General features: G+C 41.7%; 1 protein-coding gene and 1 pseudogene across 6 annotated transcripts in view; one reads left to right on the top strand and one right to left on the bottom strand.

The window, feature by feature from the left end:
* LOC111969889 (forkhead box protein J3-like) overlaps positions 1-14,430 on the bottom strand; it is a 127,236-nt gene extending 112,806 nt beyond the window's left edge. For all 6 annotated transcript variants that reach the window (XR_011480600.1, XR_011480602.1, XR_011480603.1 and 3 more), the window contains exon 1: positions 14,240-14,430. The gene's annotated coding sequence lies outside the window, so the exon portion shown is untranslated. The remainder of the gene's footprint in view (positions 1-14,239) is intronic.
* Positions 14,431-17,776: 3,346 nt separating this feature from the next.
* On the top strand, positions 17,777-20,988 carry LOC111969882 (phosphopantothenate--cysteine ligase-like; annotated as a pseudogene).
* Positions 20,989-27,363: the final 6,375 nt, after the last annotated feature.

The raw sequence follows: 27,363 nt of genomic DNA, 5'->3' as shown, positions 1-27,363 counted from the left end.
CAAGACTAACTACCAATTGGATATAACAAAACAAAAATAACAAAAAAAAGGGGAGAAAAATGGGTAAAATGTTTTTTAAAAAATATAAAAACAATGTGATTCTGAGTACCGTGGGTGGACGCCCTAATGGGTTACACACCCAATGAATATGGATGTCTGGGAACTTACAATCTTGCCGGTCACGTTGTCCGGTGCCAAATTTCCCCAATGGAAACCTTGACAGGCACACAACCTCTAGTGCACGTACACACACCTCGATGGACATTGGAATAACAATGTTATTAACGCTCCCAGCAACAGACTTGACTACAACTTTGTTTTGGGATGAAGATCAACCTCAAAAGGCCATCTTCAGCAAGTTATTAAGCCATTTAACTTGGGTAGTGAAATTTGCATTTTGCTGAGAGTGCATAAGCTAGCCACTAATTAAAATGGATACTAAATAGTATGATGAGAGCTCCATTATCATTAGCTGTGTAAGCTTAACAAAATCCTTCGCCAGCACTGAGCACAGAGGTCTCTTAAGAGTGTAAATCGTATAGGCATATCAATTGTTTCTACTGAGACTAGGACAAAAAAAGCAAAGAAGAATATGCAGGTCCTGTAATAGGCTATCACAGCTCAAGGACACAAGGTACTAGGGTTGTGTGATATTTAGCAGGACGAGAGTTAAGTTCCTTGGTGTCCACATCACCAACAAACCATCATGGTACAAACATATCAAGACAGTCATGAAGGAGGGCACAACTAAACCTTTTCCCCCTTAGGACACTGAAAATATTTGCATGGGTCCCCAGATCCTCAAAAGGTTCTACAGCTGCATCACCGCCTGGTATGGCAACTGCTCGGCATCTGTCCGTAAGGAGCTACAGAGGGTAGTGCGAACGGCCCAGTACATCACTGTGGCCAAGCTTCCTGCCATCCAGGACCTATATAATAGGCGGTGTCAGAGGAAAGCCCATAGAATTGTCAGAGACTCCAGTCACCCAAGTTATAGACTGTTTTCTCTGCTACCGCATGGCAAGCGGTACCGGAGCACCAAGTCTAGGACCAAAAGGCTCCTCAACAGCTTCTATCCCCAAGCCATAAGACTGCTGAACAAGTCATAAAAATCGCCACCAAACAATTTGCATTGACACCCCCCTCCCCCCTTTTTGTACACTGCTGCTACTCGCTGTTGTTTGTTACCTATGCATAGTCACTTCGCCCCCACCTACATGTACAGATTACCTCAACTAGCTTGTACCTCCGCACACTGACTCTGTCATGGTGCCCCCTGTATATAGCCTTGTTATTGTTACCCTTAGTGTTACTTTTTATTTTAGTCTACCTGGTAAATATTTTCTTCTTGAACTGCACTGTTGGTTAAGGGCTTGTAAGTAAGCATTTCACGGTAAAGTCTACACTTGTTGAATTCAGCGCATGTGACAAATAAAAACTTTGATTTTAACTTGTGAAGACCTCTACTACGATATGCTACTKCAAATATTGCGATATAAATCATTTTGCGCCGTTAATGACTAAATCATTCTAGACAGCAATTTTCATGCTAACAGATACCCATAGACTTCGTCATTGCACTAAACGCCAGTTAGAGGTAGTTTCACGAGCCAATGCGAACTTCCTTCATACTAGACAGACATAAAAATGGTTTCCATTAGTTCATCTGACAAAGTAGATAAAGGGCCTCTGACAAAATCCCGAAAATATTCAAATGGTATTTTCCATCTCTGTCACATAAACCCTCTCACATGAGGTGTGCTTTTGAGAACTGGTGTTTACCCACTAATTGCATTTTGGAACATTTGCAGGTGTAGCCTACTGCCATGTGCACATTGCTACCCATATAATGTGAAGAAATAGTTCAACATTCTAAAACGTCCAAATCTGTTACATCAGCATCATTGCGTTTGAATTGTTATTTTATAGTTTTTGCCCCACAACTGTCCCGGAATCTGTCTGGAATATTCATTTCTCGCACAGAACAAGCTGACCAATAGAATGGGTAAACTTCTACTAATGGGAGATAGTAGATTGACATTAGCTAGTGATTTTATGTTCGTTACTTGTTGGCTGAGAAATTAAATGTGGACAGATTTTTCCAGGTAGCCTAGCAGTTAAGAGAGTTGGGCCAGTATCCAAAAGGCTGCTGGTTCGAATCCCTGAGCCGACTAGGTGAAAAATCTGTTGTTGTGCCCTTGAGCAAGCCACTTCCCCCCCCCCCCTTCTACTATTCATTTAACCTTTATTTATTTAACTAGGCAAGTCAGTTAAGAACTAATTCTCATTTACAATGACAGCCTACCCTTAACCCTAATTGCTCCTGTGAATCTCCCTGGATAAGATCGTCTGCTAAATGACTCATGTAAATGTAATCTTCAACGTGCGCCTCAGAATTCAATAAGGACGCACGGCGTTGCATCCCCCTGTGAAAAGGACCAAATCACATGACAGGTATTGGCAAATAAGAATTTAGATATCTGACAAAGCCTTGTAAGTGAGAGGTGCTATGGAGCACAGCGATTGGCAGCTGGGAGATGCAAATTAACATTATTATATCCACCATTTTTGGTGGGCCTTACGGCCACACAAAGGAGCATGGCCGTCGATGCCGCCGGGAAATTTGAGGCCTGGCACCATGGGTACATTTTATTTTCGTGTATCTGAACAAAATGTTTTGATTATTCTGGGCAAGCAGATTAATTAAATCACCACACACATTTATTTTACTGATCCATGTCTACAACAAATTTCTGCCCGAATTTTACACCATACATTCAGTCGACACACATATAGCCTCTATTCAGCCTAGTTTATTGGGGAGAGGGAGCGACTGTGAGAGTTAGGCAGTGTATTGCCAGGTTAATAAAAAATTAAAGTGTTGTGCTTCAGTAAACTCGCTCTCCATCCCGTGAGGAGAGGGGGGGGGGTTCTTTTGAAAACTCTGAACCAGTGCTGCATTCCCACATCCAGTGAGGGGCTCTTTAAAAATGCATTAATTTACAGCAAAAATAGATTAAAGTGCCCAGCTGAGCAAAACTCAAAATTTGGCTCCTGAATAACATTACTGATAAAACATCTCCCACAAGCACTGGGGGTTTCGCCTGAGGAAAAAAGTGCTGCCTTTCTTTCACCTTACAGCACCTTGAGAATAATGTATTTTTAATCATTACTAAAATAATGCATTTCTAAATGTAATTTTTAATTATGACTTTCCTTAGATTCAAAACAGCTGAGTAAAAACTGCAAAAACTCATTAAAATCCATCCTAGAAACTGCAGTTTCCCATAATGCTCCGCCAATGTCAATCTATTCACCATTTCATATCAAGGCTTCAGAGCGTTCAAATGACAGCTGCTGAAGGCCCCCCAAAAACGCCTGGAACTGCAGTTACTGTAATTGCGCCGGCCAGCACTAAATGAGGTTCACTTAAGTGCAATTATCCCCCTCTGATCTTTCACATAAAGAGATGTCTTTAACATGGAGAAGTGGGCTCACACAATATGCCTGCAAACAAGATTAAAATTTTAATCAGAGAAGCATTTCCATTACATGAATGTCTTCATAGCTAACCTGCATTCAAGTGATGCACAGCAATGCTAATGAAGACCGAGCTAGTCCCATCTCACAAACACCAAAACCAGGAGCACAAACTTCATACTGGATTAAAGCAGAACATGGGAGATTTCAAACAAACCGTTCAGTCAGTTAGGCCTGAGCTTGTTCAGAGAGCCTGCCTCCCTTCAACAATCACCATCATAGTAACTAACAGAGGAGCATGTTTGTGGCCACCCAATCCACAAGGGAGAAGAGTCTTGTAGTAGAGGAACAACATGCAAAGCACGAGAAAAAAAGTAGGTATTTTCAGGCAAACATAACTCTGGGATAAAATAGAAGCATAGGCCATGTGTTATATAAATAAAAATATGCTTAATCAATAAGGACACTGCACCACCTTATTGCAAGTCGAATGAAGACCGTCTACTGCCCTCTAAACTTGTAGTACTGCCGTCAGTCACCCGTCACTAAAAGAATAGCCCAGCCTATGACAAAGGATTATGATGGCTTATATTTTGGTGTCTGACTGCTTGGGCTTGTCTGCGGATAGCCTACCTGTTGGGCTCAGTCTTTCCGATCCCTGGGCAGCATCAGACTGGTACGTTCAGCCTGCCTGGCCAGGTTCAGACTGGTACGTTCAGCCTGCCTGGKCAGTTTCTTAACTACCACCAGCAGTCTGATATCTGCGTCTCACGGACTCCCATTTGAATAATCACTTCAACAAGGGGAGAAATTAAAAAGCCTATCAGTGAGACGGGGCTAGGCACAGGGCCACAGCTGCATTTCAAATGAGCTGCTGATATGTGAAAGGTGAGAGACCGGCTCTTAGGTCAGCTTTGTCAATATGGAGACTCTACCCACCGCTCTATAAAATGGTGTCATTATCTTACTATGCTTATTCAAGAAAGACCACAATATTCAACAAAGGGATATCACAATTTTATGAAATGAAAAACCTGTGAAATACAGTATTTACAGGTAGATAAGATGAATACCCTAAGCCACTGAACAAGCTTCACAAACGGCAGAAGTTATTTTGTTTCATTCCAGAAAAATGTCAGAACAGAGGTTTGTTGCAGCACTGTTAGGCACAGCTGGATAATGGCTTCGCTTCACAAATGTAGGCTGAAACCTCAATCAACGCTGCACAAAGAAAATCTAAAAATTGAGGCGAAATGCAGGTCTTCCACACAGGGCTCTGAAAAGACAGAAGGCAGCCTCAAGCATGATCCTTGTGAGTGTACATCTGAAGCACTATCCTAAACCATCAGCACACTGCATAGATATTCCCATCCCTGATCACAAGAAAACCTGCCAATCTAGTTTGTGAGGAATGGAATCTTTCATTCAATAACAGTAAAGTGCTAAGTGGATGGGCGAAATAACCCCTTTCAATGTACCGGTATTATTTGTGGAATGCTTATGTATTGCGGATTTGGTTTCCAGGCGAATTAWGTTGTGCCTCACCTCCTCAAAATGCAGCACATCCTCATTTATAACTTTTTATTTAATTGTGTTTTTGTTCTACCTTGTTATTTTTAGTACGACACTGATATTGATTACCGCGTTGTTGGGTTTAGAGCTAGCAAGACAGGCATTTCACTGTACTTGTGCACGTGGTATTAAAACATCCTTGGATGGAAATAGTTACAAACAGACCGTACAAGCAGCTGCTGCGTCTCTACTTCCTCAACTGCCGTTATGTAAATGTATCCCTGCTTGATAATTATTTATATATATATATAAATAATTAAGATTAGACCTACACTATTGTACTTAAAGGTGAAATCCTTAAAATGACAAGTGGATAAATTGAATTAAACAGGGCATCTAAGAGTTGTCTAATTTCATGCAAATACAAACATTGTAGCCAATACTGTTCAAAATGTCTAGGCTCCATGGTCCAGACATTTGAATAGATAAGGGATATGAAAATCCTCAATAGCATAAAGGTGAAGTCTTTGATGCACTGACTGATGGGGAAATGTCACAATGCGCAGAGAACGGTTCAGTGCCCACAGCCGCAACAATACTGCATCCTGCTGCACTCTCCCTCTCTCCCTCTACTATCCAGTCATCCAGAAACAACTCATTCACGCATTTCTTTCAAAGCACATCAASTAAGAAATGCATTTACAAATTCTATCTGCATGTTGTGTGCACCTAATGGTAAGTTGTGGATGACACCGTCTAATAAATATCATAAAAGCAGATTAAGCCACTGATCATCACTATGAAAACAGATTACATTACATCCTAAAAGCAGACCCATTCCTGTACTCAAGACTCAAACTGTGGACAGCATGTAAGGATAGTACAATATTGTTCCGAAAGAGAAATCGGGACCAATAAAGAACATGTTTCTATAGTAGGGAGAAGATAGGCTCTCTGACAGCCACCATACAATTCCCGTGGGGGGGGGGGGGMGAAAGAGCCCACTTCCCACAAAATTAGGTGGAAATTGAGCTGCACTATTCCTCCTGCCAAAAGGTATGACCATATTAGAACCATATTTCCACCAGATCACATAGACCCCCAGACTGAGAACATATATATGTTTATCACTGTTAGATGAAATACAGCAATGTGCAATCAAAGCAGCAAGATTTGTGATCAGTTACCAAGAAAACAGGGCAACCAGTGGAGCAAACAAGACTGTCAATTAGGGCTGTCCTGACAAAAAACCTTGGTCGACCGAGTAATCTGTTCTTTCGACCAATCAATTGTTCAAAATGTTTAAACTGAACCATATATTGACACACCCAATGTTTGAATAAAATCAACTACATGTAGGCTACTGAGCTTGTCTGATGCTTTAAGCACTGTGATCAAAAATGAAGACATTTCTAAAGAGGGAACCAGAGATCAATATGACCTAACCAGAAGAGAAAAAAAAGGATAAAAAACTGTTCCTGACTCCCCACTGCTGCTGGCCTTTGCAGATCCTGTGTTATGCTCCTGAAGTTGCCGGTAATAGGCTACACCGGTCAGCAACCTTTTCCACTTGGAGTGCCAAGTTATCCGACCATTTCTACTGATCTGCYCGCCAGTTATGATTTTCATATGCACATTTTTGTTGAACAGTTTAATTTAATTTATAGTTAAGTCTTCATATCTCAGAATCAATGTCAGGTGGTTAATCAAAATWCTAAATGAAAATAATACAAATATAAAAACTTATTGCCATTGCAAAGGTTAAAGATAAAAATWGTTAAATAAATAAAAAATTGCCAATATGAAAAAACTGCCTACGTAAAGCCAACAAAGAAAAACATTGCAGCCTGCAGGTAGAAAATATCCTGGCTACACATGGCCTGTCTGCTGGGAACTTGAAACATTGTATCAACTATTGTATTAACTTCAAGCTTGTGCTAGCAAACTTGCTACATTGTATAAAATATTCYGAGTTTCCAGTGCCAATGAGCTCTGGACAGACAGGCTATTTTGCACAACGGCTAAGTAATCAGGTAGGCCCATTTTATGACGTTTCCACTGGATCAGAGCATGACTTTTTTCCCCCTTTCATGCCGAGGTGTAATCAAAAAGGGAGAGCTGGAAAGATTTTTTAAATAAGCTACGTTGAYGAACTATTGTCATTCTCCATGGATTTAAAAATAGACCAATAAAAACATTAATTGAGAAGCTCCACAGTGATGTTGAGTTAAAGCATCAGATCCCCAAATGGGCACACTTATAGACCTACACTTGCCCTACATTTACATGCGTTATCAGGTTCGTGTCCTTACTCAAGATTGACAGGAGCGCTCCAAACAAAAGACAATTAATTGACAACTGGTAAATGGAATAAAATATACCAAAACTTCTCCTCACCAGCGTAGCCTAGGTTGTGCTCTCCGCAAACAACGTGTCCACTCCTACAACGACATCAATAAGACGAATAATAATAAATTGAACGCATTAACAGAAATTACAGTAACCAAACCATCATTGTAGATGATAAATTATGGGAATTAACGGTAAATGTACTACTGGTGATACTAGTGTGCCACCCCCGCAGTCTCCACAATGGATTAGTCCACTCAGACAGGCATGAAACAGACATGTCTCGTGCCATATTTTTTTTGTTTTATATATTTGAAACTGCACGAATAAAAATCTTGGTCGACCAACAGCCTACCGACCAAACAATCAACCAGTGGACTAAATGGGGTCAGCCCTATGCTAAATACAACCAATACATCTGTTTCCTTATCTTCATACAATAKCTATTTACACATTGTTAAAAACACATAGCTGATAATATAACATTTGAAATGTCTTTATCCTTTTGAAACAAACAATGGGTGTTTCTCAAAAATGCTTACTACTGTGCGCCGAGCATTCAAATTGGATTACGGGAGGGTCCGAGTAAGAGTCCAAATCAAAGTATGCGAAACAGAGCATGGAGGGCATTTCTCGAATGCGTACTCCGTTTGTACATATTTTGATTCATGCATTGATGCAAGCTTCAGTGGAAAGTATGTAAAGAAATGACGCAACCATGTAAAAGAATTTATGCAATATTTCTTGAAATCAGTGTCGGACATTTGAGCTGAAGCGAGAGAAAATACACTCCGACTTTAGAATAAAATGTTGCCTATTCACATCTCATATGTTGTTGCCTGACTACAATATTTTATCTTGATACATTAATAAATACATGCTGTGTAAATTTTGTAATGTTTACCTGCCTACATAACTGTGGATAGCAAGCCCATAATAAGTCAATAGGGCTAACTGGATAGCTACTAGTACTGTTAGCTAGCCAGACAGCCACAAAGAATTGTTAGTTAGCTATCCACATCTTGTTTCGTCTGTTGTTGCCATTGTCCTGGCTGGAAGTAGGTTCAGTGAATGGGGAGGCGAAGCGTGAGGTAATACAGTAGGGGGAGTACGAGTGCTTCTCAGATGTATTGTTTTACGCGTTCTTCACACTCTCGTCCTCAAGAGAACGTGGTTGAAGAATGCACTCGGAGCATGAGTGTGTGGTGCATGGCAGTGTGCATATTGAGAAACACCCCTTTATGATTGCTGTACATTGTTATGTTTTTTGTTTCTCACTTTTGTTCATTTCACTTGTTTTGGCAATGTAAACATGTTTCCCATACAAATAAAGCCCACTTCAATTTAATTGAGAGAGAGCACAGACAGAGACAGATTAATGGTAATGGTTAATGGTAATCCCATTTCCACTACTACTATTAATACCTTAATGCTGTTGGTCCCACCATTTTTTCAATGCAAGTAATTTAACTTGCCATGTCAATAAAGTCTACTGAATTGAGAGAGAAAGGGAGAACTTMGAGGCCACATTGCATGATGGTTGTCTCATCCACATTTGAAAAGCCCTCCCCATTACTGTTGAGCAAAACAAATGTACTTCGGGGAATTGGACACTGACTAAAAATACCCATTTATAAAAACAAAGTCTAATGGAACCAAAGGCTTACTTAATCCTGAAATGTTCATCCCTAACTATAACATCTTCCGACAAGAAAGAACTGTCAAAAGGGGCAGAGTTGCAATCTACTGCAGAGGTAGCCTGCAGAGTTCTCATACTATCCATGTCTGTGCCCAAACAATTCAAGCTTCTACTTTTAAAAATTCACCTTTCCAGAAACAAGTCTCTCACCGTTGCCGCTTGCTATAGACCACCTTCTGCCCCCAGCTGTGCCCTGGACACCATATTTGAATTGATTGCCCCCCATCTATCTTCAGAGTTRGTWCTGTTAGGTGACKTAAACTGGGATATGCTTAACACCCCGGCCGTCCTACAATCTAAGCTAGCTGCCCTCAATCTCACTCAAATTATTAAGGAACCTACCAGGTACAATCCATAACCATGGGCACCCTCTTAGATATCATCCTGACCAACCTGTCCTCTAAATACACCTCTGCCGTCTTCAACCAGGATCTCAGCAATCTCTGCCTGCGTGCGTAATGGGACTGCGGTCAAACGACCACCCCTCATCACTGTCAAACGCTCCCTGAAACACTTCAGCGAGCTGGCCTTTCTAATCGACCTGGCCCGGGTCTCCTGGAAGGATGTTGACCTCATTCCGTCAGTAGCGGATGCCTGGTTGCTCTTTAAAAGTGCTTTCCTCGCCATCTTAAATAAGCATGCCCCATTCAAAAAAATGTAGAACTAAGAACAGATATAGCCCTAGGTTCACCCCAGACTTGACTGCCCTTGACCAGCACAAAAACATCCTGTGGCGTTCGGCGTTAGCATCGAATAGCCCCCGCGATATGCAACTTTTCAGGGAAGTCAAGAACCAATATACTCAGCCAGTTAGGAAAGCCAAGGCTAGCTTTTTCAAACAGAACTTTGCAAAAATGTTTTGGGACACTAAAGTCCATGGAGAATAAGAGCACCTCCTCCCAGCTGCCCACTGCACTGAGGCTAGGAAACACTGTCACCACAGATACAGTGGGGAGAACAAGTATTTGATACACTGACAATTTTGCAGGTTTTCCTACTTACAAAGCATGTAGAGGTCTGTAATTTTTATCATAGGTACACTTCAACTGTGAGAGAAGGAATCTAAAACAAAAATCCAGAAAATCACATTGTATGATTTTTAAGTAATTAATTTGCATTTTATTGCATGACATAAGTATTGATACATCAGAAAAGCAGAACTGAAATTTTGGTACAGAAACCTTTGTTTGCAAAACAGAGATCATACGTTTCCTGTAGTTCTTGACCAGGTTTGCACACACTGCAGCAGGGATTTTGGCCCACTCCTCCATACAGACCTTCTCCAGATCCTTCAGGTTTCGGGGCTGTCGCTGGGCAATACGGACTTTCGGCTCCTCCAAAGATTTTCTATTGGGTTCAGGTCTGGAGACTGGCTAGGCCACTCCAGGACTTGAGATGCTTCTTACGGAGCCACTCCTTAGTTGCCCTGGCTGTGTGTTTCGGGTCGTTGTCATGCTGGAAGACCCAGCCACGACCCATTCAATGCTCTTACTGAGGGAAGGAGGTTGTTGGTCAGATCTCGCCATACATGGCCCCATCCATCCTCCCCTCAATACGGTGCAGTCGTCCTGTCCCCTTTGCAGAAAAGCAACCCCAAAGAATGATGTTTCCACCTCCATGCTTCACGGTTGGGATGGTGTTCTTGGGGTTGTACTCATCCTTCTATTCTCCAAACACGGCGAGTGGAGTTTAGAGCAAAAAGCTCTATTTTTGTCTCATCAGACCACATGACCTTCTCCCATTCCTCCTCTGGATCATCCAGATGGTCATTGGCAAACTTCAGACGGGCCTGGACATGCGCTGGCTTGAGCAGGGGGACCTGCGTGCGCTGCAGGATTTTAATCCATGACGGGTAGTGTGTTACTAATGGTTTTCTTTGAGACTGTGGTCCCAGCTCTCTTCAGGTCATTGACCAGGTCCTGCCGGGTAGTTCTGGGCTGATCCCTCACATTCCTCATGATCATTGATGCCCCACGAGGTGAGATCTTGCATGGAGCCCCAGGACCGAGTGATTGACCGTCATCTTGAACTTCTTCCATTTTCTAATAATTGTGCCAACAGTTGTTGCCTTCTCACCAAGCTGCTTGGCTATTGTCCTGTAGCCCATCCAGCCTTGTACAGGTCTACAATTTATCCCTGATGTCCTTACACAGCTCTCTGGTCTTGGCCATTGTGGAGAGTTGGAGTCTGTTTGATTGAGTGTGTGGACAGGTGTCTTTTTATACAGGTAACGAGTTCAAACAGGTGCAGTTATACAGGTAATGAGTGGAGAACAGGAGGGCTTCTTAAAGAAAAAACTAAACAGGTCTGTGAGAGCCGGAATTCTTACTGGTTGGTAGGTGATCAAATACTTATGTCATGCAATAAAATGCAAATTAATTACTTAAAAATCATACAATGTGATTTTCTGGATTTTTGTTTTAGATTCCGTCTCTCACAGTTGAAGTGTACCTATGAAAAATGACAGACCTCTACATGCTTTGTAAGTAGAAAACCTGCAAAATCGGCAGTGTATCAAATACTTGTTCTCCCCACTGTAAATCCACGACAATCAAGAATTTCAATAAGCATTTTCTCTATGGCTGGCCATGCTTTTCCACCTGGCTACCCCTACCAACAGTTCAGCACCCCCTGCAGCAACTTGCCCAGCCCCCCCCCCCCCTCCACTATGCAATCTAATTTCCGAGCCTGGTCATGGGTGCACCTCAGCCACGCTCAAGGTCCTAAACGATATCATAACCGCCATCGATAAAAGACAGTACTGCGCAGCCGTATTCATCGACCTGGCCAAGGCTTTCGACTCTGTCAATCACCGCATTCTTATCAGCAGACTCAAAAGCCTTGGTTTCTCAAATGACTGCATCGCCTGGTTCACCAACTACTTCTCAGATAGAGTTCAGTGTCTCAAATCGGAGGGCCTGTGGTCCGGACCTCTGGCAGTCCCTATGGGGGTGCCACAGGGTTCAATTCTCGGGCCGACTTTTCTCTCTCTCTCTCATATATATATATATACACACACACACACACACACACATACACATATAATGTCGCTGCTGCTGGTGATTCTCTGATCCACCTCTACGCAGACGAAACCATTCTGTATATATCTGGCCCATCTTTGGACACTGTTAACAAACCTCCAACCGAGCTTCAATGCCATACAACAATCCTTCCGTGGCCTCCAACTGCTTTAAAATGCATGCTCTTCAACCGATTGTTGGCCGCAACCGCCCGTCCAACTAGCATCACTACTCTGGACGGTTCTGACTTAGAATAAGTGGACAACTACAAATACCTAGGTGTCTGGTTAGACTGTAAAATCTCCTTCCAGACTCACATCAAGCATCTCCAATCTTAAATTAAATCTAGAACCGGCTTCCTATTTCGCAACAAAGCCTCCTTCACTCATGCTGCCAAACATACCCTCATAAAACTGACTATCCTACTGATCCTTGACTACAGCGATGTAATTTACAAAATAGCCTCCAACCCTCTACTCAGCAAATTGGATGTAGTCTATCACAGTGCCATCCGTTTTGTCACCAAAGCCCCATATACCACCCACCACTGCGACCTGTATGCTCTCCTTGGCTGGTCCTCCATACATATTCATCACCAAATCCACTGGCTCCAGGTCATCGATAAGTCTTTGCTAGGTAAAGCCACACCTTATCTCAGCTCACTGGTCACCATAGCAACACCCACCTATATCACATGCTCCAGCAGGCATATTTCACTGGTCATCCCCAAAGCCAACACCTCTTTGGCCGCCTCTCCTTCCAGTTCTCTGCTGCCAATGACTGGAACGAAGTGCAAATGTTTTTATTTAAATTATATATTTTTTTTAAATCACTGAAGCTGGAGTCTTATATCTCCCTCACTAACTTTAAGCATCAGCTGTCAGAGCAGCTTACCGATCACTGTACCTGCACACAGCTAATCTGTAAATAGCACACCCAACTACCTCATCCCCATACTGTTATTTATCCTCTTGCACCCCTGTATATCTGCACATCTATCACTTCAGTGTTAATGCTAAATTTTTATTATTTCACCACTATGGGCTATTTATTTCCTTACCTCCCTACTCTTCTACATTTGCAGACACTGTACATAGATTGTTCTATTGTTATTGACTGTACGTTTGTTTATGTGGAACTCTGTTGTTGTTTTTGTCACACTGCTTTGCTTTATCTTGGCCAGGTCACAGTTGTAAATGAGAACTTGTTCTCAACTGGCCTACCTGGTTAAATAAAGGTGAAATAAAAAAATTATAAATTACTCAAGTCATTATTGAAAAAAGAAAAACTAGAACAGCAGTTTCAGGGCTGCATGTGCATGCAGACAGCAATTGTAGCTGCTATTTAAAGAACGGGTGATTAAGACAAGCCAGACCTGATCTCTTTTTGTGGGATTAAGTTTCCAAAGTTATGCAAATAAAATACTAGAAGCTGAATCAACACAGCCTTGCCCTCAAGTGCTTTCGTGATTCTTAGTAGCCAAACTAGCCAGTAACATTTTGCCAATMCATTCGTTTTTTTATTATACATCAAATTGGATTGTTTTAGACAAGCTACCATCGTTATATGGGGAAATCACAAAATCAGACTACGATCCGCATTCTAAAAGCTAATGAGGTGTGAGGGACCAAGTTGACCAACCAGTCAAGCTAACGACAGAGCGTGTGACAGTTTGGACTAACCTGAAKATTCCCAAATTAGCTAACGTTTGCCACTTAACGTTACAGTAGCAAGGCTAAACTGCTGGCTAACATTATAACTAGCAACACACCATGTCAAAAGAGGTTCGGTTTTCTTTACAACATGGCTTGGTAGCTAGCTAACTGGCTAGTTCAAGATATGGAAGACGAATGCTAGCTGTCAAAGTTGCTCAGTTATCAATGGTGCTAGCAAGCTAACGTTAGCTAGATAGCTAGCTGTCAAATTCGAGAGTTATAGCTAACTAACGTAGGTAAAATGATGAACCATGCTATCATGTTAGTTAATTGGCAACGAGCTACCTGGATCGTTACTAATGAAGTCCCCATAGGCTCCGTCCCAGCAAAAAGAAAACTGACAAGAGGCCCTGATTTCTGAACTCAATCCCCAGAACTTCAGTGCAGCTCACTTCCCCATGAAAGTCGTCCATTTCATGGGCCTCAGTTCAACTTCCATTCCCATGTTCTTACAGCTCACTTACCCTGGGTATATATGGTCGTTGCCTTTGTCCAGGAAAGTGTTGAAGTAACTGCCCACTCCTCTTCCACCTGATCTTCAACAAGAAAGTCCCTCAGGTGCCTATTCTCTTGGCGTTTGTCCTAGATTAGACCAGTTGTGCCCTCACTGATGTGCCCGTGGCGTCCCTCTTCGGCTTCTCCGCCTTTTCCCTTTCTCTCGACAACCAACATCCGGGACTCTGTCGTTTGCTACACACAAATACCCGGAACTACTTCCAACACAATTCAAGAACGATGCAGATTACAAGCTGCACTGGCTATATTACTGCACTCTACGATGTACACAGCCACAAAAACTAGTCCCTTCCCTGCCATCTCTCTCTCTCTGCTACAACTACTTAATAAAACGACAACAATAATAGTAATAAAACACATATTTACTCATAATCATAATAATTATAATAAACAAAAAAATAAAAAATCTAATTAATGTGTTCTTAGCTATTAATAATCTTACTACAGGAGTTATGACAGTACTACTAAAGGTAATATTTAATTGCAATAAATTATTAATTTTACTATTTCCTTGACTTCAGATTATACTGTTGTTAGCAGCATCTAGTCTTCTACATGGAGCACTATCTTAGTAATGTTCATGTTATGAGACATGTATTGACATTTTTGGTKAATTCATACTTTGCTGGAATCAAACATGTCTGATCACTATTAGTACAGTATATAAAGTATTTCAGCTTAGTCATACAGTTTTCGGTTGGGTAACAGAGCCTCCAGTGGGTTCTCATTGAAAATGCTTCACTTGAGCTACAAACAGGTTGCCAATCATATTTCCCATCACAAATATGTGATGGGGATAAGCAAATGATCTACAATTACATTGTGTGTTGAATGTAGCCATAGCCAAATACGGAGACATAGATCCCACGCTGTCAATACAGTAGCTGGTCACTGTGTAATTGTGCGGTTGCCATTTGTATCACTTCAGGTTAATGTGTAGACTCTTTGTATGTAATCAGACTAAATCAAATTACATTTTATTTGTCACATGCGCCGAATACAACAGGTGGAGACTTTATGATGCTTACTCACGAGCCCTTTCCCAACAATGTAGTGTTAAGTAAGAAAAATTTGCAAAAAATTGAAAAGGAAATAGTAACACAAAATAACAATTATGAGACGATATACACAAGGAGTACCGGTACCTAGTCAATGCGCAGTGGTACGAGGTATTTGAGGTAATTTAGGTATTATGTACACTATCATTCAAAAGTTTGGCTTGGAGGTAGAAGCTGCTTAGAAGCCTCTTGGACCTACACTACTGTTCAAAAGTTTAGGGTCACTTAGAAATGTTCTTGTTTTTGAAAGAAAAGCACATCTTTTGTTCATTAAAATAACATCAAATTGATCAGAAATACAGTGTAGACATTGTTAATGTCGTAAATGACTATTGTAGCTGGAAACGGCAGATTTTTTATGGAATATCTACATAGGCCCATTATCAGCAACCATCACTCCTGTCTTCCAATGGCAAGTTGTGTTAGCTAATCCAAGTTGATCAAGGCTAATTTATCATTAGAAAACCATTTTGCAATTATGTTAGCACAGCTGAAAACTGTTGTCCTGATTAAAGAAGCAATATAACTGGCCTTCTATAGACTAGTTGAGTATCTGGAGCATCAGCATTTGTGGGTTTGAGTACAGGCTCAAAATGGCCAGAAACAAAGAACTTTCTTCTGAAACTCATGTCTATTCTTGTTCTGACAAATGAAGGCTATTCCATGAGAGAAATTGCCAAGAAACTGAATATCTTGTACAACGCTGTGTACTACTCCCTTCACAGAACAGCGCAAACTGGCTCTAACAAGAATAGAAAGAGGAGTGGGAGGCCCCGGAGCACAACTGAGCAAGAGGACAAGTACATTAGAGTGTCTAGTTTGAAAAATAGACGCCTCACAAGTCCTCAACTGGCAGCTTCATGAAATAGTACCCGCAAAACACCAGTCTCAATGTCAACCGTGAAGAGGCGACTCTGGGATGCTGGCCTTCTAGGCAGAGTTCCTCTGTCCAGTGTCTGTGTTCTTTCACCCATCTTAATCTTTTTATTTTTATTGGCCAGTCTGAGAAATGGCTTTTTCTTTGCAACTCTGCCTAGAAGGCCAGCTTCCCGGAGTCGCCTCTTCACTGTTGACATTGAGACGACTGTTTTGCGGGTACTATTTAATGAAAAAATTTAAATTAGCCTTTTAAAATTATCAACTTGGATTAGCTAACACTCCATTGGAACACAGGAGTGATGGTTGCTGATAATGGGCCTCTGTATGCCTATGTAGATATTCCATAAATCTGCCATTTCCAGCTACAATAGTAATTTACAACATCTACACCGTATTTATGATCAATTTTATGTTATTTTAACAGACAAAAAAATATATATATTTCAAAAACAAGGAAATTTCTAAGTGACCCCAAACTTTTGAACATGTAGTTAGGGGCAAAAGTGAATAGAAAATCAGGATAGATCATAAGCAGAGTATCAGCAGCGTTTGTGAAGAGTGTGTGTGTGTGTGAGTGTGTGGGTAGAGTCCAGTGAGTGTGCATAAAGCCGGTGCAAGAGTCAGTCCAAATAAAAAGGGGTCAATGCAAATAGTCTTGGTAGCCATTTGATTAACTGTTCAGCAGTCTTATGGCTTGGGGGTAAAAGCTGTTCAGGTGCCTTTTGGTCCTAGACATGGCGCTCCGGTACCGCTCGCTGTGAGGTAGCAGAGAGAAAGTTCTAGGACTTGTGTGGTTGGAGTCTTTGACAATTGTTATGGCCTTCCTCTGACACCGCCTGGTATAGAGGTCTTGGATGGCAGGGAGCTAGGCCCCAGTGATGTACTGGGCTGTACGCACTACCCTCTGTATCGCTTTACGGTCGGATGCCAAGAAGTTGCCATACCAAACAGTGATGTAACCCGTCAAGAAGCTCTCAATGGTGCAGCTGTTGAACCTTTTGAGGGTCCATGCCAATCACTACATTCTCTCAGGCCTTTGATTGAACTGTGCCCCTGTTCTCACCTGGGTTTGTGTGTGCTATATGAAAGAGGAGTACAGCCTCTGCCAAGAGATGTGGGCTTGTAGGAAGTGCACTTGTCCTGTCGCTGGTTGAAGCCTAGCTCCAGCTGTTCCCCTCAATCACTTCATTGCTGGCAGCGGTGGGGTGATACTGCAGTCTCTCAGGCTTTTGTCTGATGTTTGCCTTACTGGTGTAGCCTTCTACTGAGGCTTACTATGGCCTCTCGCAAAAGGTCTGGACCTTAATAGCACAGGGGGGACGTTTGCTTGCCCTGTAGGTACAGTATCTAGATAAAGACCGCTCAATCACTGCATAGGTTATTATTATATCTGCCAAAATTGTTTAAGTGTGATAACTGACACACAATGTATAGGCTAGCAACAACATTTGATTGTTGTAAGGAAAAGTCTTCTGACAATTCAACTTCCACGACGTTAGGTGGCGACATAGTTCTGAGTTGTTTAAATTGCAATGGAATAGATAATATAAGACGTCACGCCAGACATCAGGAAGTCGACCACTACTTCTCAATCATCAGTGACTGCTTTCTCTCGGTGTCTTTAAAAGTAAGTAATGTTTCTATTAATAAGATTCATTGAAATATTAAGCTAATTCACTGACAACTGCAACACGAGCCGAATGATCTTAGGTGCGTTCCCCATGCCAATGAACATCCTAGTAGCAACGAATGTGAACCGCATTCCAGTGCACAATTTGCATGGCTAACGTTAGCAGCTGTAAAGTGTAGTTTGAAGTTGTAGCTAGTAGACAAAAGTGAGTCTAACATAATTATCCCATATGCCAACCAGTCAAGTAATCAACTAGTGACTACTATTCGTCCCCTCAAAAGTTTATGGTCACAATTATCCTATTCCTACCAAAACGTTTAAAAGTAACTCTGAAAACAATGGCTCCGCTCCTCCCACACCTTACTCCGACATTTGTCCCACAAATTACACACTATGCGTAGGTTTTACATACTTTTTCAATGTCATTTTTGTTTTGTAGATTTATGTCTCCCCGGCTTGACCAGGCATGGCAGACCCCTGGACCCTCACTGTAGATGGGAAGCTGCCTGACGAGTTTTCCCTTCCCTCCCATGTAGGGGAGGTCAAAGGGCAGATGACAGCTTTTGCTGATCACCTCAGGAGGCACCAAAGTCCCCCTGGAGTCTTGCACTATCTGCTTCCTGGATAACTTCAGCAGTGGCCAGCGCGGAGCCTCTTCGGCAGAGTACTTACTAGTCAGGCTACGCTGTGATCTTCCTGCACAGACACCCCTCCTTATATCCCTTCACACACCTTTACTCTGGGATTAATCTGCTGAACAATAGAGCGGAGGGTTCTGGCTGTGGCCAAGTCATGGTCAACCAGCAGGCACTTCAGAACATTGGCAAAGTCCTGATGCGGTAAAAGAAGCACGGCTTCTTCTGCCTGTGGCCTTCAGCACCCTGTCTGAGTACCTGCACCTCCTCAAAGCTGCAGCACAGGCACTCAGCCCCATATGTAGGTACTGACACTCAACTAGAAGTAGTAGCAGGGCTTATCAGGGTGTACAATACATGCATGTGCTGGTATATTAAACATGCACTCTGTTCACTCCCCTCTCAGGGTCCAAGGCCATGTTTTATTTGGCTGCAGCAGTGTCAGATTTTTACATTCCAGCATCAGAAATGCCAGAGCACAAAATCCAGTCCTCCAATGGACCACTTCAGGGGAGTAAAGAAAGCCATCAAATACAAAAGCACATGCTCATTATCATTGATCCACTGTAAGCCAAGCCTCTTTTCTGTCCTATAGATCAGTACGAAGATGGTCTCCAAGATGTTGTCGCCGCTGGTGGACTGGGCTCCACAGGCATTTGGGATTTCCTTCAAGCTGGAGACGGACCCGTCCATCCTGCTGGACAGAGCTTGGCGGGCACAACAGGCTGTGGTGGCCAAAGTACTGGACACCAGACAAGGTTACGTAGTGGTGGTGACCCCTTACACTCATGCCGAGCTAGTACTTACGGATGAGGAAGCAAGCAGAGATGTGGAGATCGAGAACAGTATTGTCAGTAACCTGACCAGAGCTCACAGCCAAATCATAACCCAACAAGACTGAGACCCCAGAGGTGTTTTCATTAGTTGCAATGGAAACTTCACTCCAAACGTTATGCAACACAAACAAGTTACAACTGGACAAATTCARGGAGGTCCCTCCCCGTTTGATCTGTTTGCTTCCTAGAGTAAAAGGTCAAACGGTTTCCGTTGCAAATAATTTCTCACAGAATCTGACTAATGAATGCACTCCAGTAAACTGTGCTGCTTACTGGGAGGGCTGGCTTTGGTGGTCCGATGAAACACACTAACGTGTCGTACAAGTCCCTGGGGCAGGGCACTATCTCTACTTTCTTCTGAAATATTAATTAATGCTTGTCTAGTTTGGATCTTTATTTTATCTTGCAGGGCTTTCACCGTCCTAGATCAGACATTCATGTACATGCATAAGTAGGTTTCAGTACACACTCTCTGCCTTTAAAATCAAATATTTACATAATCACAGCAAAACAATCTTAAGCACCTTAACATCTTATGTCAGAAGGCAGATTACAACATATTGGTTGTGGAATGATAATGCCAACCAATGAATTGACTTAACCTCATAGCAGTTTGATTACAACAAAGCAGATTGTCAGAGTAATAATCACAGACAGTACATCAGTAAAGTAACAGACTCGGGACATTAAACCTTAACTGTATGTTGGTATTTTATGTGCTGGACAAATCACAAATCTACTCCAGAGGGAACTAGCAACAGTCTTCCTTGAAGGCATGACACCGCATACAGCTAGCTATCAGTGATAGTGTAATTTACTTGCAATTGCGTGGAAACGATTTGGTTGGTTATTTGAGTTTGACACTAAGTCCAGCACGAATACCAGACAGCTCTTCACTGTATCTTGTCTTCTCACAACAGACTTCACAAACCTGGAATACATTCAAGATTTTAATGTAGATTTGTTTAAAAAATACACTTGTTGGAATTCAATTTGATCCATAATTGACACTAGTTAAACTATACAAGTTGTCAATGAGTTAGCCAGATAACTTGCCTCAATATTCTTCAACAACCTAAGTTTATTTTTCTAAATGATTCAGAAAATCAACAGTTATTCCTGGTTGTTAATCAAAGTAAGCTGGCTAACTCATTGATTCTGCTTTGTAGTATACCCCTCAGAGGTCCTGAAAGATGTGCCTGCGGGAGGTGTAAGTAATGCCTGCAAAGCACTTATCATACATTGGATTTGTATACATTTTATACACTGCAACTTCAAGTTTAAAACGTAGTCTACAAACCTGTCCCTTTATGCGGATCTTGGCTCGTCTGAAATTCTCTCTGTTTGACTCGGATTGCGGTCYGTCTTCTTCCTCTTCGGTGTAAACCCTTTGTTCTTGGCCATTAGCGGATAGGATCGAGCAGCATGTACAAATTAGACGAAAGGTTTAAACCGGGAAGGGAAAACTCTTAACATATAAAGTACAAGAATAATCTGATACGAAGGTCATGATTTGAAGTACTGGGTGAAAATGTTTTCTTAATATTGTGCTTTGTACAATGAGTATGGAAACTCATTGAGACATGGTAACAAGTGACATGGTAACAAGTAAATATTGTACATGAAGGCTAAGCTGTACAATAAATAATTACTGCTGTATACTTGTGTGTGTAACTAATTTCTACATGTTTAAAGGATATTACTCAGAGGGTGAGACACTGTACCTGGTAGGTAATGCGTCTCTTGGTATCCAGATCCAACTCCTCTTCATCTGCAACAAAGAAATAGATCTCCCATCAAGCCCTGCCCATCTCATTCCTACTCTGAACTTGAGTAAATGTACCTGGTAACACTCACCCTTCTCCTCAGCCTGTAGGTCATATTCAGTTTCAGCCTCTCCATTCCTCTGTAGAAGTGCAGGGCAGCCTCTTCATCCAAATCAGATTATGATGGTTCAGTCCCAGCCTCTTCAGACACCTGACAACATAGGGACCAATCCAGCTTAGATGTAGACTCAGCAAAATTACATTGCCACGAGCAGCACTTCAGATATTGCGATGAGTGAGATATCCCTCTCACACAGTATCTGCGCATGTGCATGGGTCTGCGTGGTAGCAATAGGACCAAAACAGCTGAGAAGTTTAGCCGTGTAACAGGGTTATATTGGTGATTCCCCTTGCCACTATTGTTAAGCCAATGGGTTTTTGGTTTTAGTTTTGTCTTGCTGTCACCTACTCAACATGGCATCTTATTGGCTGGTTTGCGTAGCTTGCTTACGAGGGAGGATGTTTCAGTTAGAATCGTCCCAGTGAACAAGCACCAAACCAGCGGTAAGTTGTTGGTTGCAAAGCACTGTACATCAAAAGTGATTTTTATACTCCCAAGTGATGATTTAAGTGTACAATTTATAAAATTTGTTTTGTAAATGTTATTCGAACATCACACATAAGATGCAGTGTTTTTGGAGAATATTGGTTGTGCATTTTGGTTGTAAAGAATTCCCGCCAGTACTAGCTAGCAACTTACTGTGTCTGGTGGGGGGGGTTCATATATTTTGTACAGTGCGTGAGTGCAGAGTTGGATGGTGAGCCGTGCATTGCATGACGTGCAATTTTGTGCTGTTCCTATCAGGTACATTGTTAAAGATATTAATTGTATATTGTAATTGTATTATTTTGGTAACTACATGGCCCAGTGAACAAGCACCAAACCAGCGTGCGTGAGTGCAGAGTTGGAGGTGAGCCGTGCATTGCATGACGTGCAATTTTGTGCTGTTCCTATCAGAATAAATCTCCATGACTGGTGCTACACTTTGGAGTTCGTGCGATTGATTGTACACAACGCAAGAAGAGTACTGTTACAGCCGCATGCTTCAATAATTACTTTGTGCATCTACATCATATTGCTGAGTGTACCTTTAAAGGGATACTTTGGGATTTTGGCATGAGACCATTTATCTACTTCCCCAGAGTCAAATTAAATCATGGATAGCATTATGTTCAGTGTACAGTATGAAGGAAGTTAGAGGTGGTTCCATGAGCCACTGCTAACTAGCATAAGCGCAATGAAGTCTATGGGTATCTACTAGCACACTAACAGATTTCTTTGTCATAAGACCATCGTTATGTTTGGAGGAAAAAGGGGGATGCTTGCAAGCTGAAGAACACCATCCCAACCTTGAAGCAAGGGGGTGGCAGCATCATGTTGTGGGGGTGCTTTGCTGCAGGAGGGACTGGTGCACTTCCCAAAATAGACGGCATCATGATGAAGAAAAATAATGTGGATATATTGAAGCAACATCTCAAGACATCAATCAGGAAGTTAAAGCTTGGTCGCAAATGGGTCTTCCAAATGGACAATGACCCCAAGCATACTTCCAAAGTTGTGGCAAAATGGCTTAAGGACAACAAAGTCAAGGTACTGGAGTGGCCATCACAAAGCCCTGACCTCAATCCTATAGAAAATTTTGTGGCCAAGAACTGAAAAATCGTGTGCGAGCAAGGAGGCCTACAAACCTGACTCAGTTACACCAGCTCTGTCAGACGGAATGGGCCAAAATTCACCCAACTTATTGTGGGAAGCTTGTGGAAGGCAACCCGACATGTTTGAACCAAGTTAAACAATTTAAAGGCAATGCTACCAAATACTAATTGAGTGTATGTAAACTTCTGACCCACTGGGAATGTGATGAAATAAATAAAAGCTGACATAAATCATTATCTCTACTGTTATTCTGACATTTCACATTCTTAAAATAAAGTGGTGATCCTAACTGACCTAAGACAGGGAATTTGTACTAGGATTAAATGTCAGGAATTGTTGAAAACTGAGTTTAAATGTATTTGGTTAAGGTGTATGTAAACTTCAACTGTATACTTAATTGCTGATAATGTATACCTGAAGAAGGTTTAGGTCATAGTCCTCCTCACTAAGATAGGCAGCCAATTGTCTCTGAATATTCTTAGCTTCTTCATCCTCTGCCTCCACTTCTTGCTGAGATTTTCCCTCGGCAACAACAAAGTAGTTTAGTTGTTTCAAGGAAACAGCCTTCGTCAAACAAACTATGACCTTTATTCTCCAGACAGGTTCAAAATTCAACTCACTGGGAATCATAGTAGAATACAGGTAATGGTCTCAATAGTATGAATTTAAATGGAAAATACCTACTTCCCACATCATTAGAATCATAAAACATCTTCCTGTTTCCCCATGCCATGTCATTGGAGAGAAGACACCACATTTATGATGTTAACTCAGCAAAATACACATGCACAAACAAACATGACGGAAAACGTATAGCTAAGACGGGTCAACGGCTGAGTAGGTACAGTAACTGTTACAATAGATTGTGACATCATCACTCCCAACATTCTATAGGTCGTTATCAATAAGACCTCACAGTAAGGTACAGAGCATTCGATTTGCCTGCTGGGGGGCAGGGAGAACCCCAGCTCCGCTAAAACCACTGACAACTGCGTGCCATTTTCAAGGGATTGCTAAATAAATAACTATTTGGTTGTAATATCATCACCTCTTGAAAAGCATAGTCAGAACAACAAATGTCTGATTATTACATGCAAAGGAAGTGGGTATTTTCCATTTAGTTGTGCACATTTAGCTCTATCATCAGAGTTACACAGCAAGTATCCACATGCTTTTCATGATCAGTAAACATCAATTGACCAAGCAACAGTACCAGTCAAAAGTTTGGACACACCTTGCCCTATTTGGTAAAAGACCAAGTCCATATTATGGCAAGAACAGCTCAAATAAGCAAAGAGAAATGACAGTCCATCATTACTTTAAGACATGAAGGTCAGTCAATCCAGAACATTTCAAGAACTTTGAAAGTTCCTTCAAGTACAGTCCCAAAAACCATAATGCGCTATGATGAAACTGGCTATCATGAGAACCACCACAGGAAAGGAAGACCCAGAGTTATCTCTGCTGCAGAGGATACGTTCATTAGATTTACCAGCCTCAGATTGCAGCCCAAATAAATGCTTCACAGAGTTCAGGTAACAGACACATCTCAACATCAACTGTTCAGAGGAGACTGGGTGAATCAGGCTTTCATTGTCGAATTGCTGCAAAGAAACTACTACTAAAGGACTCCAATAAGAAAAAGAGACTCGCTTGGGCCAAGAAACACAAGCAATGGACATTAGACCGGTGGAAATCTGTCATTTGGTCAGATTTTTGGTTCCAACCGCTGTGTCTTTGTGAGACGCAGAGTAGGTGAATGGATGATGTGGTTCCCACCGTGAAGCATGGAGGAGGTGTGATGCTGTGGGGCTGCTTTGCTGGTGACAATGTTTGTGATTTATTTAGAATTCAAGACACACTTAACCAGCATGGTTACCACAGCATTCTGCAGCGATACGCCATCCCATCTGGTTTGCGCTTTGTGGGAKTATCATTTGTTTTTCAACAGGACAATGACCCAACACACCTCCAGGCTGTGTAAGGGCTATTTGACCAAGAAGGAGAGTGATGGAGTGGTGCATCAGATGACCTGGCCTCCACAATCACCCGACCTCAACCCAATTGAGATGGTTTGGGATGAGTTGGACCGCAGAGTGAAGGAAAAGCAGCCAACAAGTTCTCAGCATATGTGGGAACTCCTTCAAGACTGTTGGAAAAGCATTCAAGGTGAAGCTGGTTGAGAGAATGCCAAGAGTGTGCAAAGCTGTCATCAAGGCAAAGGGTGGCTATTTTAAATCATCTAAAATATATTCTGATTTGTTTAACATGCCTTGTGTTACTTCATAAATGTTGATGTCATCACATATCAATTATGATTGATGGACCACATCAAATTGGCTAGCTAGCTAATAACAGATCACATCAATGGCTAGTTAACAAGCAAACGTTCAGGGGATGAACTAGATGGCTATATATTTGATTTACTTGCCATCTATAGTGGTGATGACAGTAGTCCAACTGACAACTTTACCATGACGAAGACTTGCCGATATCAAGCTCTTACCAAAAGCTTAATCTCTGATGAAGCATGCTAAATGACAGGTGTCAAATATATAGGCTACTCTCACGTATATGAAAATAAATGATCAATTGATGTTTACTGATCCTGAAAAGCATGCAATTACTTGCTGTATAACTCTGATGATAGAGCTAAATGGGGAATAATCACAAATGTGTAGTTCTAACTATGCTCTTCAAGATGTGGTGATATTAAAACAAAATAGTTTACATTTATTTAACAATCCCTTGAAAACAGGACGTAGTTCTCAATGGTMTTAGCAGAGCTGGGGGACTCCTTGCCCCCCGGCAGCCAAATCCAACGCTCTGCACCGTATTGTGCCGTTTTGCTGCTAATGACTCATACTCTTTACTTGCAGTTGACTCACCTCTTCATCACCATCCTCCTGGTCACTGTCCATCTGAACACCACATGCCATGAGTTTCTATGGTGGCAAAGAGAAACAACAATAAAACTCACTGAGTAGGGCTCAAAGATTTCAGCAAAGAAGTTTAACTATGAAAATAGACTCACCGAGATTTTGGCATCATATTACTCATCAACCTTGTCCTTCATATACTGTGAGGACCTCTTTTGAAAAGATTGTATATTGAGGAGATTTAATGGAAACTTGAAATTGGTCTAAAGCAGTGGTCACCAACCTTTTCTGAGTCAAGATCCCTTTCGCAGTCAAAAAGCAAGCTGAGATCTGCTGCTCAGATAAAAAAAAATAACATGACTTAAAAAATGAGATMAAATGAATAAAACAGTTGTTGGAATGAGGTTTGTGTAGTAGGCCTAATAGCCTATATTTCCACAGCATACTGGCTATATGCCTGGCCTGCCAATATTGTTCTTCTCAGACCATATTATATTTCAAAACTCGAGCTTTGACTCCAGCAAAATAGATCAGTTGGTGGAGCACTTGCAAGGTACAGCTGAGCATAAATTGAAATAAGTTGCTTTTTTATTTTACTGGACTGATGCATCTGATGGTCATGGTGTTTTCAAAACTGGGAATCCCAGTTAAATAAATGCTGCCAAATCATGACGTCAGTCATTTTTAGGTCGGAAAGTCTGAGCTCTAGAAAGAGGCCAGAGTTTCCGCCTTCGAATTCCGTGTTGGATAACCATTTAAAACAATATCTCGGTTGGATCTTGTTTTTTCCCCCCCAGAGTTCCCAGTTGTCTTGAACGCACTGAAGTCGAAAATCAGAGCTACCAGTTGTTTTGAACATGGCATTTGTCTCAGCGGATGTAAGGAGAGAGCAGTAGAGGGTCCGTCTCTCACTGTCCCTGCTCTATCATTCCTTTCCTCCAGTGACACTGACCACTGTCGCCAAAACTTGAGTTGCACTGCACAAATTCATGTTGTTCTTATGACCTAAGATGGTGAAATATTCCTCAATATTAAATTTAGACATTCATTTCGCACACACTTTATATATTAATTGACTTACAGTAATAGATTTTCTCATATTGGTCCCCTGTGGGAATCAAACCCACAACCCTGGCGTTGCAAGCGCCATACTCTACCAACTGAGCCACACAGGAMGAGATTCTAATAATAATAAAAACGAAGAACTATCTAATAGGGCATTTTGTGTTTTGTAAGTGTTCAATAAAAACAGTTAACAGTGTAGAATATAAACTTAAGAAATTAACTCACTCGTAAAAATAAAATAAAAAAGCAGCTCGTGGCTGTATTCTTTGACAGTCTCTCTGGTCATGGTTTTAAAAGTGGTGAAATCTCACCTAGTCTAGTATCAAACTTTTCTGTGGCCGAAGTATTGGAAACTGTAGGAACGGTGACTTGAGCTATCCGATTGGCTAGCACAGTAGGCGAACTCGATTTAGCCACAGATCTCCCGGTCCGCCTGCAGGCAGAATTAGTCTTCTCAGACAAATGAAATGGTTCAAAATGGGAACACTTTGCCATACCCGGTGCGCAGGGCTTCTTATTAATCAAGTGCAGCTAACTCCAACAGCCCAACAAGAATAGCATACAAAAACGAGCAAAAAAGCCTTTGGCTTTTCTACAGAAATGTTTG

This window comes from Salvelinus sp. IW2-2015, linkage group LG1, assembly GCF_002910315.2.
Source record: "Salvelinus sp. IW2-2015 linkage group LG1, ASM291031v2, whole genome shotgun sequence".
NCBI lineage: Eukaryota > Metazoa > Chordata > Actinopteri > Salmoniformes > Salmonidae > Salvelinus > Salvelinus sp. IW2-2015.
This window is presented reverse-complemented; position numbering and strand designations above follow the sequence as displayed.